Below are 15,106 nucleotides of genomic sequence, written 5' to 3'. Positions count from 1 at the left end.
GGGTGATTCACCACCAGTGTCAGGTTGGCACTCTGCAGGATCCGCTCGCAGTAATAAACTCCACCTTCGGACCTCCCAAACACCATGAATATATAAACACAGGGTGTTCAAGCGATACGGTGAGGGAAAAAACCCCAAAGGGAAATAAAACAAGAGGGGAAGGGAAAGGAAAGGGACAGCAGGGAAGGGAAGCTGTAAGACAAAATACACAGCAGGTTAGTACACTTCCTTAATCCTACTCTCATTAAATTCTCGCAAAAGGATGGGGTGTCACCTGTGCTGTCTACGATTCTTAGCATCCATGCAGTGGTATTCTCTTCTCGCCTTTCTTCCCTAAACAACACAAGGACCTCAGTTAGAATACACTGCATACAACTGCAACACTGCTCTATGTATGTGATGCTGATGCGAAATACATACCCCAGAAGTATTAAGCACTCAGATATAAAACAACCTTTTAAGTCAATCAAATCTTGACTAATATCCGGCTTCCTTGTTAAATAAAAAATAAGGTGATGCAAACAAAAAGAGAATATCCTAAGGTAGTTACTAGGCAACCGGTACAGATTCCTTCATCTACACCGATTAAAACAATGAGCAATTCTCCAAGTTAATAGTTAAACCAAACACGGTAAGGCGTAGTTCCTATACCACCACCATCCGCTTTGATATTTGTAATCCACAAGAATAGTTAATCAAAACGTCATGACTTCATGCCGGCAATGCGGAGGAGCTCCCCCTGCACTCCGCCACTTGGATCACACAACTCGACCCCCAAAACAAACGAACAACCAAGTTCACCCTCTCAAGAGAGTGAATAAAAGGATGTAGCACCAAACAAGCGAGACACAGGAAATGCTCGCAAAACAGCTCAAGAGCGACCCGCTCTTCTTAATGCAAGTATGAGCCAAAGTAAGGAAGCGATAACGATACCATTCAGGACGCCTTTTCTCAACAGACGCTTGTTCTCCTCTGATACTGCCACCAGGAACCTCCGGAATGAGAGCAGCCGCTCCCGCAAGAATCCAAACAAAATCACGTACACTCCCTTTCCGGCCAGACCGCCCTATATCCAGCCAGCAATCAGAGGCTCATGGGAGATGTAGTCAAAGGCCTAATACTCATGGGAATTGTAGTTCAGGTAGGCGCGCAGTCTATACCCTGACAGTACGCCCTCCTCCCAAGCGCCTCCTAGGTCCAGGTCTGGAGGGAAACCTCAAATGAAAGGAATTGCTAGCTCTCGGAGCATGCACATTATTCCAAGGCTCCCATGAGTCATCCTTCACCGAATAACCCTTCCAAGAGACCAGATACCAAAGCACACCCCTGCGCATTTTGGAGTCGCGTATGGATTTCACCTCATATTCAAGTCCCCCGTCGCATTTCACAGGTGGGGGCGCTCTCCTTTGGGACATGAGAGCCCGCTTCAACAGATGGACGTGAAACACAGGGTGGATCCTCAGAGAACAAGGCAACCTAAGTTTGTACGCCACAGGGTTGATTTGTCTCACTATTGGATAGGGACCAATGAAGCACGGGTGAAATATGCTTCTCAGCTTAAATCGGATGTACTTGGTGGACAGCCACACCATGTCCCCCACCTTGAACTGAGGGCCAGGATTTCTGTGTTTATCCTCCCAGCGTTTGTACACTTCTTTAGCCTTCAACAAATGTTTTTGCACGCCCTTATGCACTTTCCTCAATGCATTGATGCGTTTCATCACAGTGAGCTGATTACCTAGATCTGTAGGGATATTGACGGGCAACATGCTAGCATCATAACCGTGATTGGCTTTGAAAGGAGACATACCCGTAGAGCTATGCCACGCATTGTTATATGCCAATTCAGCCATCCATAGCATTTCCACCCAGGATTCATGCGCTTCCTTAGAATAACATCGCAGATACTTTTTTAAGGTCTGATTCAACCTTTCGGTCTGCCCATCAGTCTGCGGATGGAAGCTTGTTGAGAGAGCTGATTCAATACCCAAAGCCTGACACCACATCCTCCAAAAACGAGCAACGAACGATGGCCCCCTATCAGACACAATCACCTGAGGAATGCCATGCAACCGTATGACCTGAGAAGCCAGTAACTAGGCGGTTTAGCCTGCCTTGGTGAGATTTTTACATGGTATAAAATGACCCATCTTAGTTAGATTATCTACCACCACCAAAATAGCTGAACACCCCTGATCCAAGTGTAAACCCGTTATGAAATCCAGGGTTGTGTTCTGCCACGGGCGAGCAGGCGTGGGCATTGGCATCAGTTGGCCTATCTTCCTTGTGTTCTCCCACTTCGCTCTTGCACACTCCTCACAGCACCTCACCCACTGCGTAGCAATCCTTAACCAAGGAGTCCCACCAGAAATACCGCCGAAGCAGACTCAGTTTTGGTAATGCCTGGGTGACCCGCCATAGGCGCTACATGACACCAAACAAAAGCCTTTTTCTGTATCTCGATAGTTGGCAGGTACAAACACTCTCCCTGGAAAGGCAGCCCTTGTCTCACCACCCTTCTGGGTTTACTAGCAGCCCATCGCTCCCAGGCCATCAAAAACCTAGAGCCCTTGACCTCTTCCAAGAAACTCTCCGCACGAACCACAAACAATACCTTTGCTGCGGGGATAATGGCTTGAGGGATTTCTTCCTGTTGCTCAGCTGGCATCACTTGTCTGGACAAGGCGTCTGCTTTCCTGTTGTCTATGCCAGGTCTAAAGGTCACCACAAAGTTATACTCTGCAAAGAAAAGCATCCAACGCATTTGTCTTTGTGTCAAATGCCTAGCCGAAGTCATATACTGGAGGTTTCTGTGATCGGTGTATACTGTCACAGCGTGACAAGCCCCCATAGGTATTGCCTCCACTCCAGAAAAGCACGCTTAATAGCCAAGAGTTCTTTCTCTGCTATGGTGTAGTTGGTCTCAGCAGGGCTCAGCTTTTTAGAGAGGAATGCTACAGGATGGAGCTGACCAGTGAGTGAATCTCTCTGAGACAATACAGCCCCTATCGCTTCATCCGAAGCGTCGGCTTCTACCACGAAAGGATGTTCTACTACAGGGTGTGCCAACACGGGAGCAGTAATGAACGCTCTTTTCAGGGTCTTGAATGCCTCATCGGCCTCTCTGATCCATACAAACGGTGCCCCTTTTCTCAACAACTTAGTTATGGGGACTGCTGTTTGTAAGAACTGCAAAATGAAACGGCGGTAATAATTGGTGAACCCCAAAAAACTCTGTACTTCTCGCACGTTTTTGGGGCTGGCCATTCCTGAACAGCCTGGACCTTCCTTTCCGACATCTGCAATCCCTTAGGGCTGAGGTTCACCCCCAAAAACTCCACCTCGTGAACATCAAACTCACACTTGCTCAATTTCACGTATAAGCGATGTTCTCTCAACTTCTCCAAGACTTTACCCACTTGATCCGTATGACAGGATTCATCCTGGGAGTATATCAGGATATCATCGATATACACCACCACAAAGTGGTCCACATAATACTTCAAAACGTCATTGATAAAAAATTGGAAAGCCGCCGGGGCATTACAAAGCCCAAAGGGCAATACCAAATACTCATAAAGACCATATCGCGTCTTGAACGCCGTCTTCCACTCATCCCCCTCGCGTACTCTGACCAGGTGATAGACCCCCGCGTAAGTCCAAACGGGTATAGATCTTAGCTTCCCTCACCTGGTCGAGCAAAACAGAAATGAGGGGGAGAGGGTAACGGTTGCGCACGGTATTCTTGTTCAAGACGCGATAGTCCACACAAGCCCTTAGGTCCCCATTGGCTTTCGCAATAAAGAATAGAGGGGAGGCTGCAGGGGAGCGGTAAGGTCTAATAAACCCCAAGCGAAGGAAGTGGTCTATATATTCCTTCAAGTGAGTAGTTTCTGGCACGGACAATGCGTACACCCTGCAAGTAGGGATTGTGGCCCCTTCCACCAAATCAATGCGACAATCGTACTCCCTGTGGGGGGTAATGTTTCGGCTTTGATCTCACTAAATACGTCTCTGTAGAGAATGTATTCATCAGGGAGTTGTAAGTTTGTTTCCACCGCCGTAGCCGCCAAATAAGGGGTGGTCAAGACAGCAACATGAGCAGAGGGACCAGGCACCATATGGTCCTGGCAAAACTCGGGCAAGAACTGGAACATCTCAGTCTTCCAGTCCACAACAGGATTATGATGGCATAACCATGGCATGCCTAAGATTAAACATGGGCGAAGTTTGCAAATCTGGCGTTCGCAAATTTGCGTATTTGCGAACTCGCAATCCGCAAAATCCGCGAATTCTCGCGAATTTGCGGATTTTTTTTTGTGTTCGCAAGGGTTTCTGCCAGTTCGTGAGGGTTTTGTACAAGTTCGCAATTGCGAACTTACTTGTCGGCTCGCAACGGTCGCGACTATGTTATTTCTACGTCTGGTTCATCATCACAGGTTCCCAGCACCCTCTGTTTAACCACTGCCACCCTCTGTTTCACCCATGCCACCCTCTGGTACATCAATGCCACCCTCTGGTTCATCATCACTGTAGATTATGGGGGGGAAGCAAGCACACCTGCCCTGCTTCAACTGACATGAATTAATTTGGGGTTGGTTTATTAATGTGTCACTGTTTTAAAATTCCAGTCTGGCACCTGCTTCCTTATCTGTAATTTGCTTTCTGTTGCAGTGCAACTTTTTTTCCCAGGACCTTTGTGGCCTACTTGTAGCTATTCTATGAGCCTGCTGTGAGGGTCAGAGCAGGGTCATACAATTGTTGCAACTAGCAACTGAACTCTGGAGGGGCCCCAGTCAGGAAGCACTACAGGGAATGGTTACTATTACTAATGATGAGTTTGAACTTTTGCACCTGCTGAGTGCTTTCATTTTTGAAAATGCGTTTTTCTGCAGAACAGCAACTGTAATGCCCCAAACAAACATAGGCAACTGAACTCTGGAGGGGGCCCTCAGGAAGTACTACAGGGAATGGTTACTAATGATGAGTGAACTTTTGCACCTGCTGAGTGCTTTCTGCAGAACAGCAACTGTAATGCCCCAAACAAACTTACTTATGAAAGTTGATTTCTAATCTAAAAGTGATCCAAAGAGAGTCAAAAGTCCTCAAATCCCAAAAAGTGCAGGCAAATGTCAACCTGAGGAGTTATTCTGATAAAAATCATCATTTTCAGAAGGTCTATGCTGCTTGCTAGTGGATTTCTTGTGCAGAATTGCAAATTTTGTAATTTCGCGAGCGCAAGATTGTTGCTGCCCGCCGCACCTACATGTTCGCAATTGCGAACTCTCGCGATGCGCCGCCAAACTCCCGCGGGATCCCGCAGCAAGATCCAAAATGGCGCAGCACTCGCAAATATATAGAGAAAAACAACTCGGCAAACGCTGAATGACAGTAAGTGAACGCCGCACGCCGCAAAATTGTATCACCAAGAAAAAAAAATCCGCTGCGTACGAATTTGCGGATTTTGCGGGAAATTCGCGAATCTCGCGGATTGCGAATTTACTGAAAATACTCAAAATCCGCGAGCGGAACGGATTTTCCGCCCATGCTTACCTAAGATCACCTCATACTGAGGAGCTGCAATGATGTTTAGAGATAAAAGCTCAGAGTGTATGTTCCCTTGCATCACAATATATAGGCCTACCTCGCTGGTTCTCTCTGTTATGTGTCCTGATTTCAATGGCTGCCCGTCTACCGCTAAGACTTCCTCAGGGTTCTCTCTCGGGATACGTGGTAGGGCCAGGCGAGATACCAGGCCATCGTCAATAAAAATTCCCTGTTGCTCCGCAGTCTAACATAACCAAGATATGATGGAGCTCATGCTCACATTCAAGCGTCATACCTATGACAAGATGTGACTCAGTTTCACCTATTCCAATAGTGGATAGAGAGGTGAGTTTAGATTCCTGTCCTCCTTCAACCCCTGGTCTCTTGTTCTCCAACTGTTCTGTCTCAGGCACTGTGGTCGAAACAGCTACTCTTTTGAATCGATTAACATTAGATGTCTTGGGTTTGGAGGGGCATTCTCTGACGTAATGCCCCTTCTTCCCGCAGTACATGCATAAACCCTGCGTTCTCCTGACTTCCCTCTCTTCTCTAGATAACTGGGCTCTGAGTGCTCCTATCTCCATAGGTTCAGGGCTATTTTCCAACCCTCCAGATGCCTTACGAGGGGAACGATCGTAACTGACCGATCCTCTTTCCCATCTTCTCCTGTTACCTCCTCTCTCTGTCATCCTACTATCTAATCTTAATGCCAGATTAATCATGTCCACGCACGTTGTTGGCTGAGGATCAATTTGAGCCACCACATCTTTTAGATCCTCCTTCAACCCCTGATAGAAAAGGGACATTCTTTTTTCTTCAGGCCATTCAGCCTCAGCCACCAGTCTCTTAAACGTGGTCAAATAGGTAATTAGCTCGCTCTTTCCCTGCCTCAATTCTAGGAGCTCCTTGTCCGCACTAAAGGTTGTTGCCCTGCGGTCAAAAACCTTCTTTAATTCTGCTCTAAAGGCAGAGCAGTCTGACAAGATGGCGTCGTTGTTTTTAACTAAAGGCACAGCCCAATTGGCTGAATCCCCCACTAAATAGGATATGGCGAAAGCCACCCTTAAGTGATTGTTAGGGAACTGAGCCGGTTTGCACGAAAAGTGGAGCAGTATCTGAGTTAGGAAAACCTGTATCTTACGAGGATCGCCTGAGAATCTTTCGGGATTGGCCAAAGGGATGGGTGGGGGCACCGTTACCTGTACGGAAGATGCAGTAGAGGAGGCGTTAAAGGGATTCCTAGTCAACTGTTCTACCTTGTCTCTTAAGGCTGCAGTCTCAGCCTTAGATGAGGCCAACTGCTGCTGGACCAGTACTAATGCATGCAACACATCCTCCATGGACGCCATTACCACTACAAACGGACCGGGCAGAGTGTAATACTTGGGTACGTGATTCTGTCAGGTTGGCACTCTGCAGGATCCGCTCGCAGTAATAAAGCTCCACCCCCGGACCTCCCAAACACCCTGAATTTATAAACACAGGGTGTTCAAGCGATACGGTGAGGGAAAAAACCCCAAAGGGAAAAAACCGGGAAGGGAAAGGAAAGGGACAGCAGGGAAGGGAAACTGTAAGACAAAATACACGCCAAGTTAGTACACTTCCTTAATCCTACTCTCATTAAATTCTTGCTAAAGGATGGGGTGTCACCTGTGCTGTCTACGATTCTTAGCATCCATGGCGCGGTATTCTCTTCACGCCTTCCTTCCCTAAACAACACAAGGACCTCAGTTAGTATACACTGCATACAACTGCAACACTGCTCTATGTATGTGATGCTGATGTGAAATACATACCCCAGAAGTGTTAAGCAATCAGATATAAAACAACCTTTTAAGTCAATCAAATCTTGACTAATATCCGGCTTCCTTGTTAAATAAAAAATAAGGTGATGCAAACAAAAGAGAATATCCTAAGGTAGTTGCTAGGCAACCGGTACAGATTCCTTCATCTACACCGATTAAAACAATGAGCAATTCTCCAAGTTCATAGTTAAACCAAACACGGTAGGGTGTAGTTCCTATACCACCGCCGTCCGCTTTGGTATTTGTAATCCACAAGAATAGTTGATCAAAACGTCATGACTTCATGACGGCAATGCGGAGGAGCTCCCCCTGCACTCCGCCACTTGGATCACACAACTCGACCCCAAAAAAAACGAACAACCAAGTTCACCCTCTCAAGTGAGTGATTAAAAGGATGTAGCACCAAACAAGCGAGACACAGGAAATGCTCGCAAAACAGCTCAAGAGCGACCCGCTCTTCTTAATGCAAGGATGCACCAAAGTAAGGACGCAATAACGATACCATTCAGGACGCCTTTTCTCAGCAGATGCCTGTTCTCCTCTGATACCGCCACCAGGAACCTCCGGAATGAGAGCAGCCGCTCCCGCAAGAATCCGAACAAAATCACGTACACTCACCTTCCGGCCAGACCGTGCTATATCCAGCCAGCAAGCAGAGGCTCATGGGAGATGTAGTCAAAGGCCTAATACTCATGGGAATTGTAGTTCAGGTAGGCGCGCAGTCTAAACCCTGACAACCAGGTCATGTACCGGATAGCTTCACAGCCAAGGATCACACTTTTGTAGCAGCAGATGAATGTACCGGAGAGACGGGGATGAAAGGGAGTTGCGAGCTCCATTAAGCTGCAGCCATCGCGCTTCGTGGCTTAGCCACACTCCCCCTTCCGTATCGTTAAGACCTGCTATAGGGGTGACTTATAGGTTTTAAGTGTAGTGACCCTTAGATATAGTAAACCTATATCTTAAGTAAGTGGTGCATGCACCAACTTACACAGGCTGCAATGGCAGACCTGTAGTTCCATTTTGCATGGTCTCTCAAGGTTGGCATAATACATGCTTCAGCCCATGGGAGGACTCTGGGGTACCTATGCCCTGGGTACATGGGTACCGTATACTAAGGACTGACAAAGGTACCCCAGTATCCAATCTGGAGTGTCCCTAAGTACATCACATAACAATTTAGGGAGAAAGCAGATAGACTGGGGTCCTGATTAGTAGGATCCAAGTCAGACTAGTCAAAAACAGTATCATATTTAGCAAAAAGTGGGGGTAAGCATAAGAAGCAGATCCTACTTTTCTACACTCTGAATTTAATGGGCAAACAAACTGATAAATATTTGCAGTTACCGAGGGAAGCATTTATTCAGATTACCAACAGCAGAAACAAAAGTGCCAGAATTCTTTATGTGATTGACTATCATCCATCAGCTCCCAACTTCGGAATAATGCAAAAAGAATTCCCTTCACCCTTGACTTGTGAAAAATTCGCAAAAAAGTTTTTTAAAACTGCTAATCATTACTTACTGCAGAGCGCCCAGTGTACAATCTCTTACTGTAAGACCTGAAATCAAGCAAGCTGTGACAAATGCAGAAATTCATTGATGTGACTCTAAAAGTTGCACCATATGTGAATACCTTTTAAAAACAAATCAGTAACTAGTTCTGTTATGAGAAGGACCTAAGAAATAATATGGCATTTATGTGATTCAGTGCCAATGCCAAAGCTGTAAAAAACAAAATGTAGGAAACTTGACCAGTATGTAGCCAATCATTTTAATTTTTTGGATCCTTTACTATGAGATTTGAAGATTTTCCCTATGGCACATGTCTGAAAGGAAGAACTACTGGACTCCAGAGGAAACTTCTGGATGTACGGTTTAAAATCATTGCATCCATCTGGACTAAACACCACTGACAATACCTTTTAATTATTGCATATCTCCAGAGATCTCTTAACTGCCTTGATTCCACATTCAAAATGAAATCTTTACTCATGATTCTTTTTGTCAAATGTCAAATCCAGGAGTGTCATCGATCTGTGCAACCAGTAAGCAAACCATCTCATACTACCTAGGGAAGGTAGAAGCTGAAACGTTGTAGTGGAAGTAAATTTTTGTTCTTTGGGAGTCCATCTGTTTGAGGTCACGTCACTCCTTGCTTGGACATATATATATATATATATATTTATATATATAAAAGTCGAGTTGCACCAACAGACAGGTGCGCTCGTGGGAAGGTGCTCTTCGCGGCGGTGCCCCGCGGTATAAATAAATGCTCCAAAATGAACTTTCTTCTTAGTCAGGAAAAGCCAAAAAACCACTCCAGTCGGGCGGCATAGAAGATTTTATTCAGCCAAGCAGTAGTTCGAGACAGACGTGTTTCGTTTCCTTCGTCAGTGTCATCGTTTTACGCCGCAAGGACGCCATTTTAACTATTTTACAGTTGCTATGGCCACACGCCCAGCAACGTAAAAGGAACATACATTTTTTGGGAGACTTGTCGGCCATCTTAACAGAGTCAAATTGCTTATATCTCTGTAATACAAATCACATTAATTTCGCTGTCATTTCATTGTATTTACACCACCTAGTTGTATACTATTCGGGGCAAAAAATCCATGTAGCAGATCTTACATTGTTGAGATACAATTATTCAACTGATACGTGTATCGATAAATCATTTCAAAGAATATTTTTCATGTTATATATGTATGAAATGAATAACGCAGATGCTTAAATTCAGCAATAACAGCCCTGATATTCCGCTTATTGCAGAACTCAAGTCATTAAAGGTGTATGTCAACTAAACCCCAAAACTCGGGAATAAGGCCGTGAATCGGCTATCAATCATATTCCTTAGGATAGCATTGATGTGAAAAAACTCTTAGACCGATATTCTCATTAGTGCACATATATACAGTGTGAGTTACTTAAATCAAATCTTATGAATTAAAGGAAACCTCGTCAAAGCAAAACGTCAGAAAAGCATTTCATGAAAACATAGAAATTCAATGAAAGTCAATCATACTCTCAGTATAGTATAATGTTACATCATTTACTCATAAAGAATGATCTCTACCTGCATATGAAAGCCCTGAAGGTAATCATCTACCTAGATGTACAGCTAGTTCTTCCCCACGGTTTAGGCCCCTTGGCATCTTTGTTTGTAAATCAATAATGGTGCTTGATTCCAGTCTGCGTAACTTTGAGACTCTATCTCCCCCTCTCGTGTTAACTGGTACACAATCTAACCCAAAATACTGCAATAGGTCCATATTGCTCTGATGTTTTTGTGCAAAGTGTCTTGCTACAGGATAGTTTATATCTTTGTTTGCAATAGCACGTTGGTGTTCTAATAGGCGCACTTTTACACTATGAATTGTGCTCCCCGCGTATCTCTGTCCGCAGGGGCACAATAGGCAGTATACCACATGAGATGTGGAGCATGTAATGAACTTGTTGATGACTTTAGGGGTTTTTAATCCTGGAATTTTATAGTTAAGAACTCTCTTACTATTGGCACACGCCCTACATCTGCCACAGGGGAAGAAACCTTTGATTTCATTTAACGTGCCCATTACTGGTGAGATGGGAGAAAGATGGCTCTCGACTAGAGTATCCCTAATGGATCTCGCCTTTCGAAAAGTGATTAGGGGATTATTTGTAATATCTCTCCCTATCACTGTATCTGTTTGGAGTATATTCCAATTTTTCTTCAGTATTTTCCAAAGGCTACTCGCATCATCTGAGTAAGATGTTATCATTCTGAACTTTCCCTTCCCTGTATCTGATGTCTGGTCAATTTTCTGATTCTCTTTAAAGAGGTATTTTCTAGGAATGTTTTGAACCCGTTTGAAAGCATTATCTAGCACAGTCTCCTAGTACCCTCTAGCTCTGAATCTGGAAAGACTACTGTTGGCTGCCTTCTGGAAATCTGTATCCACCAAACAATTACGTCTTAGGCGGAGGAGTTCCCCATAGGGTATGTTTTTGATTAACTTTGGCGGATGATTGCTGTCAGCGGGTAGAATAGAATTGCCGGCAGTAGGCTTTCTAAAAAGCTCTGTTTGTACTTTGCCAATTTTAATGTATACCCTTAGGTCCAGGTTATTGACTGTTTCTGTGCCAGCTTCGTAGGTGAACCTGAGATTGAGATCATTCATATTTAGTTCTTGAATAAACTCTCCTACTTGCTCCATAGATCCCCTCCAAACTAGAAAGAGGTCATCGATGTATCGATGCCAAATACCCACATGTTCTGCCCATTTGGCTCGGTCATCTGCAAGGGCCACCTGCTCCTCCCACCAGCCTACGAACAAGTTCGCATAGCTGGGGGCGAAGCAGGTTCCCATCGCCGTGCCGGAGATCTGCCTATATAGTTGTTCTTGAAACAGAAAAATATTGTGGAACAGGCAGAACTCAATGAACTCTATTAACATGTTGTTATGCTCCAAGAACATCATAGATCTCTTCTTAAGAAAATAATTCATGGCATTGATACCTTGTGTATGATCAATAGATCTATATAAACTAGTTGTATCCATAGTTATCAACACAAATGTGGATTCCCACTCAATGCTCTCTATTTTCATAATGAAGTCGTTGGTGTCCTTGACATAAGAAGCAAGTTGTAACACAATCTGAAAGAGAAAGGAATCGATGTAGGAGGACATATTCACCGGCAATCCTCCTATTGAAGAAACAATAGGCCTCCCCGGTGGGTCTTTCAAGGATTTATGTATTTTGGGGAGTTGATAAAATGTCGGTGTAACAGGGTCACTATTGCGCAGGAAAATAAATTCATTTGTGTCCAGTAATTGCTTGTCATGCCATTTGCTGATCATAAGGTGGTATTGTTTGATGCTTTCCTGATACTTGTCTTTCGTTGCCTTTTCACAGTATCGGACATCATTCACTTGCCATAAAGATTCTCTGCAGTATTGCTCTCTAGTTAACAGGACGATGTTTCCACCCTTATCTGAGGACTTACAGATGATTTCATCGTTTTTGCTAAGATTGAGCAGTAAAGCTTCTTGTTATTTGTTTAGATTCTTCCTTAGTTCTATACGTCGGTTGGTATTGTTGTAGCGAAATTTCCTCAAATATCTCCCCACCGCCTCTGAAAAGGTATCTATGGCATCATACGGCGTCTGTGGATTAAATTGTGAGATGGGTTTAAAGTCAGTTACTGGAGCTTCCTGTTCCATCCCAACTTTCCTTGTCCTTTCATTCATACTGATTTCTGTATTCTCATCATGGGCTTGCTCTGTCCGTAGTTCTTGCAGCGTTTGAAGTATTTCCAGATCTTGTACTGCGAGAATATCTATGTCTTTCAGATGTGATTTAGTTTTCAGGTGTCTAGCCTCAGGGATTGAGGGTTTCAACTTAAAAAATGTATGTAACTTGATCTTTCTAACAAACTTGAATAAGTCAATTCTTGTTTGTGTAAATTCTAATCTATTATTGGGACAGAATGTTAGTCCCAGTTTTAAACTTTCTTCCTCTTTTGGTGTCAGTATGTGGTTCATCAAGTTGATTATAGAGAGACAGTCAGTGGCATCTACCATCTCGCCCCCCTCTTTTTGCGATTGTTGTGGGTCATCAGCTTTCCTCTTCCCCTTCCAGCCCCCGCGTCTTGTTCTTCTTCTCTTTCTGGTGGCTTTGTCTTGCCCCCTCTGAGCCAGGTTTGGCGTATCAAATTGAACTCCAAATGAAAAGGAGTTTTAACTTTTTTACCTTGTTCTGTTATAGTTTCGCCAGATTGTTCACCTTCTGTGACTTCAGATTCTGAAGTCTCAACCCTCTCTTGCGTAGCAATGGGATTCTTTTTCGTCAGAGCTCTGCGGGGGCGTCGAATTTCTTGGCGAACGTTAGAATTCTTCCTTGACTGTAATCTCGTTCGTCTCTTGTGAATTTCTCCTGTTTTTGTTGCCGGATCTTTGATTCATATTTGATTCATCTATGTTTCTTTAGTTCTTTAATTTCATCCATCTTGCTTTTCTCCAGTTCCGTAGATATTTCTAATTCCAAATTTGCAATTTCTTCCAGGGCCGTGGCCCGGTCGCTCCAGGTGAACTTAACCAAAATGTCAAGCATTCCCTTGCCCATTGTTCTAACAGGTTTTCATACACGGGGACAGTGTAGATCCGTAGTCCCCATGGTACCCTATCCACATCTATATAATTCTGTAGGGAAGTGGCTTCCCACCACTTCCTTACTTGTACAGTCTTTTGAGTTTGAAAAGCTGAGCCTGGAGAGTCGTATTCGTTTTTTTCAAAATGATGTAGGGCTTGTGCCCAGATGTAGGGCGTGTGCCAATAGTAAGAGAGTGCTTAACTATGAAATTCCAGGATTAAAAACCCCTAAAGTCATCAACAAGTTCATTACATGCTCCCCATCGCATGTGGTATACTGCCTATTGTACCCCTGCGGACAGAGATACGCGGGGAGCACAATTCATAGTCTAAAAGTGCGCATATTAGAACAGCAGCGTGCTATTGCGAACAAAGATATAAACTATCCTGTAGCAAGACACTTTGCACAAAAACATCAGAGCAATAGGGACCTATTGCAGTATTTTGGGTTAGATTGTGTACCAGTTAACTCAAGAGGGGGAGATAGAGTCTCAAAGTTACGCAGACTGGAATCACGCACCATTATTGATTTACAAACAAAGATGACGGGGGCCTAAACCATGGGGAAGAACTAGCTGTACATTTAGGTAGATGATTACCTTCAGGGCTTTCATATTCAGGTGGAGATCATTCTTTATGAGTAAATGATGTAAAATTATACTATGCTGAGAGTATGCTTAACTTTCATTGAATTTCTAAGTTTTCATGAAATGTTTTTCTGACGTTTTGCTTTGACGAGGTTTCCTTTAATTCATAAGATTTGATTTAAGTACCTCACACTGTATATATGTGCACTAATGAGAATATCGGTCTGAGTTTTTTCACATCAATGCTATCGTAAGGAATATGATTGATAGCCGATTCACGGCCTTATTCCTGAGTTTCGGGGATTAGTTGACATACACCATTAATGACTTGAGGTCTGCAATAAGCGGAATATCAAGGCTGTTATTGCTGAATTTAAGCATGTACGTTATTCATTTCATACATATATAACATGAAAAATATTCTTTGAAATGATTTATCGATACATGATGCACTATTGAAAATAATGTGGCTAACAGTTGAATAATTGTATCTCAACAATGTAAGTTCTGCTACATGGATTTTTGCCCCGAATAGTAAGCAACTAGTTGGTGTAAATACAATGAAATTACATTGATATGAATGTGATTTGTATTACAGAGATATAAGCAATTTCACATTGTTAAGATGGCCGACAATTCTCCCCCCAAATTTATGTGCCTTTTCCGTTGCAGGGCGTGTGGCCATAGCAACTGTAAAATAGTTAAAATGGTGTCCTTGCGGCGTAAAACAATGACACTGACGAAGGAAACGAAACGCGTCTGTCTCGAACTACTGCTTGGCTGAATGAAATCTTCTATGCCGCCCGATTGGAGTGCTTTTGTGGCTATTCTTGACTAAGAAGAAAGTTCATTTTGGAACATATGATATCAAGTGACGCGGTCAGAATCAGAGAAGCCACAGCTGAAGCCCGTTTTGACAGTCTTCCTACGAACATTTCTAAGTCTACTAATGTGGCACCCATTGCTGCCGACAGTGATGTGAAAACACTCTCGAAAGCACTAGAGAAACTTTTACGTGGTGAAATTTCAAAGTG

The sequence above is a fragment of the Lissotriton vulgaris genome, chromosome 4_1 (genome assembly GCF_964263255.1).
Source record: "Lissotriton vulgaris chromosome 4_1, aLisVul1.2, whole genome shotgun sequence".
Lineage (NCBI taxonomy): Eukaryota > Metazoa > Chordata > Amphibia > Caudata > Salamandridae > Lissotriton > Lissotriton vulgaris.
This window is presented reverse-complemented; position numbering follows the sequence as displayed.